Source organism: Onychostoma macrolepis, chromosome 06 (genome assembly GCF_012432095.1).
Source record: "Onychostoma macrolepis isolate SWU-2019 chromosome 06, ASM1243209v1, whole genome shotgun sequence".
NCBI lineage: Eukaryota > Metazoa > Chordata > Actinopteri > Cypriniformes > Cyprinidae > Onychostoma > Onychostoma macrolepis.
In genome coordinates, this window is record NC_081160.1 from 33,360,155 (window position 1) to 33,364,814 (window position 4,660).

Here is a 4,660-nt window from a genome sequence, read left to right on the forward strand (position 1 = left end):
ACAAAATTCACACATCATTTTGAATCATCAAGTATTATACTGCAATGAAACATGGCTTAATGTAATTGCTTTTAAACATCACTTGTGACCTCATTTTCTGTGTTGTTTTAAGTGCTCCACTTCCCTGAGCTCATCCTGATGCAGCTTCACTCTAAAAACTTCAAAAGAAACAGCGCCACCTAGTGCTTCAGCTCAATTACTACCACAAACAGGCTTCTGAACAGATGAAGCTTTATGCTGCTAAAAATATATATACAGTCATGGCCAAAAATATCAGCACCCTTGGTAAATATGATCAAAGGCAGCTGTGAAAATTAATCTGCATTGTTAATCCTTTTGATCTTTTATTTAAAAAATTCACAAAAATCTAACCTTTCATTGGATAATAAGAATTTAAACTGGGGGGAAATATCATTATGAAATAAGTGTTTTTCTCAAATACGGCACCCTTTTATTCAATACTTTTTGAAACCTCCATTTGTCAGTTTAACAGCTCTAAATGTTCTCCTATAATGCCTGATGAGGTTAGAGACACCTGACGAGAGATCAGAGACCATTCCTTCATCCAGAATCACTCCAGACTCCACGAGGTACTTTTTAAACCCATCTTGAGTGTTTGCTGCTAAAAAGCTGATTTTTTAGTTTCATCTGACCACAGAAGCCAGTCCCGTTTGAAGCTCCAGTCGTGTCTGATAACTGAATATGCTGGAGTTTGTTTTTGGATGAGCGAATTTTTAAAAAAAATTTCTTGAAACCCTCCCGAACAACATGTGCTGATGTAACTGCTGTTTGACTTTCTTTTTTTTATGGTTTTCTGACCCCGAGTCTCAACTATTTTCTGCAATTCTCCAGCTGTGGTCCTCGGAGAGTCTTTAGCCGCTCAAACTCTCCTCCTCACCGTGCATTAGGACGATATAGACACACGTCCTCTTCCAGGCAGTTTCGTAGCATTTTATGTTGATTGGAAATTCTTAATTATTGCCCTGATGCTGGAAATGGGAATTTTCACTGCTCCAGCTCTTTTCTTAAAGCCACTTCACTAATTTGTGAAGCTCAATTATCTTTTGCTGCACATCAGAACTATATTCTTTGGTTTTTCTCATTGTGATGATGATTAAGGAATTTGGGCTTTGTTTTCCCTCCTATTTATATTTCTGTGAAACAGGAAGCCATGGCGGGATAATTATATGTTCATAATCACCCTGGAGTGCTCAAAATTGTGAATATGAATGCGAATATACTTCAGAGATGTTTTACTCATAAGAATTTCTAGGGGTGCCAATAATTGTGGCCAATGTGTATTAGAGAAAAACATTTATTTCATAACGATATTTCCTCCAATTTGAAATTGTTATTATCCAATGAAAGGTTAGATTTTTGTGATTTTTTAATAAAAGATCAAAAGGATTAACAATGCAGATTAATTTTCACAGCCTTCTTTGATCATATTTACCAAGGATGCCAATATTTTTGGCCATGACTGTATATGTGCATATATATATATATATATATATGTGTGTGTGTGTGTGTGTGTGTGTGTGTGCAAAGAACACAATATATATATATATATATATATATATATATACATAATATATTATGTTCTTCACAAAAGTAAAATAATGAATGCATTTGGATTCATGCATTAAACATTTATGTATATACATTGTATACATGTATACATTTATAATAACATGAAAATAAATGTTGGCTGGCATAATCAGTCAGTAGCAGAATATTTACACATTACAGATAAATCCTACAGTACAAACAGATATGAGTTTACTGAACTATGGTGGATATTTTATGACAAGGGCGCCACCTTCAGGAATGATATCAAACTACACACACAATCGAAGTTTCTCTCTCTCTCTTTCTCACACACACACACACACACACACACACACACACAGAGACAGAGAGAGAGAGAGAGAGAGAGATACAGACCTGCTGCAGCTTAATCCAGTTTTTTGCCTTCAAAATCCAAACTAGTGCATGGTAATATTTCTGAAATAGATCTAGTTGTGCTTTATTAATGTCTTGTAAGGGATTTCAATCTTATTTCATTTTTAATTTTTTCATTCAGTAAAAGTATTTGCTCTCCATAAAAGAACAAAAGCAGGACAGGAGGAAATGATCAGCTGTTGTCTTTGTGTTTACTTCTGTTTCTGCTGTTCATTATACTCCAGAATCACCTTCCTGTGTCTGTAATCACTTCAGATGCATTAGAGGTTTTTGTGACACAGTCCAGCATTTGCACAGACACAGAATGTGACAGAGCTCAGATCCAGTTTTTGTTTCCATTTCTATCAATAAGCATTCTTTAACCTACAAAACGTGTGTATAATCTCAGTTCTTTATCTTTATCCTAAAAGTTTTTCAGTTTTATGATATAGACTGAAACACAGTGTGTTTGACATACGGATATTTTAATAATGGAATAATAATGGAACTGTTTAAAGATTTTTTTTATTTTTATTTTTTGCCTATAATCTGTCATCAGATCTGAAGGTACCAGGTTTCAGGTCAGTGTTTCAGTGATCAGCTTTTGTATAATTTTCTCTGTCGGCCGCTGGTGAATGAGGCTAATCCATGTATGGATCTCAAACTGAAGCAATCCAGCAGAGATTTGGTAAAAATAGCCACATCTGAACAGAGGCCTTTGTGTGGCTCTTTATGTAACAGAAGCTGCAAGTGCTTTTGTCGACAATATGAAATATCGCTTGTGTAAAGCAAATACACAATCACCTCGGGGAACGACCAGAAATACTCTCAACACTCTCTGTTTACGGCATGTATTGAGTGTGCACTTTCATCCTCTTGCGGGCCGGTGAACTGAGAGTCACTCACGTGCAGGACAGACGTACAGCTGACAGATGCAGCGCAGAGAATCCCCTTACATGTGCTGCTTACACTAATACACACACGTCAGCCAACACAAACGCACTTACAAAACATCACAACTAACATGCTGTTCTGTTGTAGATGATCTTGTTCCAATCATATAGAGAAAATCTGCACATAAAACACCAATCACATATAGAGTAGATTACAGTTCAGTCTTCATCAGAACACAGCTGTTCTTGCACAAAAGCATCAGGATCCCATTGTGTGTACTATACTGCCGCTTACTATAGTAACAGTGTGTGTACTGTACTGCCAGTTACTATAGTAACAGTGTGTACTGTACTGCCAGTTACTATAGTAACAGTGTGTGTACTGTACTGCCAGTTACTATAGTAACAGTGTGTGTGTGTGTGTGTGTGTGTGTGTGTGTACTATACTGACGCTTACTATAGTAACAGTGTGTGTACTGTACTGCCAGTTACTATAGTAACAGTGTGTGTACTGTACTGCCAGTTACTATAGTAACAGTGTGTACTGTACTGCCAGTTACTATAGTAACAGTGTGTGTACTATACTGCCGCTTACTATAGTAACAGTGTGTGTACTGTACTGCCAGTTACTAGAGTAACAGTGTGTGTACTGTTCTGCCACTTACTATACTATACTCCCACTTACTATAGTAACAGCGTGAGTACTATATACTGCCAGTTACTATAATAACAGTGTCTGTACTATAGTAACAGTGTGTGTACAATTCTGAGGGTTCCCATATTAACAGTGTGGGTGGGTACTATCCTGCAGGTTACCATAGTAACAGTGTGTACCATAGCAACATTGTGAGTGTACTATTCAGAGGGTTACCACAGTAATAGTGTGTGTACAACAGTAAAAGTGTCTGTACTATTTTATAGGGTAGCAATAGTCACAGTGTACTATACTGCAGGTTACCATAGTAACAGTATGTGTGCTACAGTAGCAGTGAGTGTACTATGCTGTGGATTACTATAGTAACAGTGTGTACTGTACCCAAGGTTGCCATAGTAACAGTGTGTGAGTGGGTGTGGCCCAAAGCTTCACCAAGGTCTGAGCTGGAACAATGGAAGGAAACAGCCGGGCCGTTAATCTCACACACACACACACACACACACATGCACATAGTTACAGCTCACTGCCTTTAGTCAAAGACACTGAAGTGAAAAAGCAAACAAAAACAGGAAGTCAGGCTGAATTTGATCTGTAAAAGAGAAATGAGGGATAAAGACACGTTACGGTATAAACACAGAGCATGAGAGAAGAGTGCGGATGGACTGAAACAGATATGAGTGAGAATATTCAGATGAACAAGTTGTTATTAAATATACAGTTTTATTTACAGTATGTTTCAAAGCAGCTTTACAGAGGATTGCGGTGAGCAACACAAAGCGGAATCAAGGGAAAAACTACTTAAGATGTTCAAGTAGATGAGGAAGAAACATCAACATCCTCCCTGCTGCCACATATTTAAACAAATATGATTTATCTCTCATCACTGAATCAACCTGAATACATTCATTTATACCAACAAAACACATTTTTTATGGGTTACATATTTTTTAAGATAATAATTGCAGGTTGCCATTTTTACAGTGTACACACTTATAACACTACTGATTGTCGTAATGTCGAGGTATTTACATACAATTTAAAATAATACTGTTGACATTTATGGTTTTATTTGTTTATTAATTTTACGCCAGCAAAAAATAAATAAATAATAATAATTACTTAAAAAAAAAAAAAAAAAAAAAAAACCTTAATAATAATGAGCTTCTTTGTG

The 4,660-nt window shown here is 36.4% G+C and overlaps 1 protein-coding gene across 2 annotated transcripts in view; it reads right to left on the reverse strand.

Annotated features, from left to right (window-relative positions):
* ppp1r16b (protein phosphatase 1, regulatory subunit 16B) overlaps positions 1–4,660 on the reverse strand; it is a 114,987-nt gene that overhangs the window by 61,325 nt on the left and 49,002 nt on the right. The gene's annotated exons all lie outside the window — the stretch shown is intronic.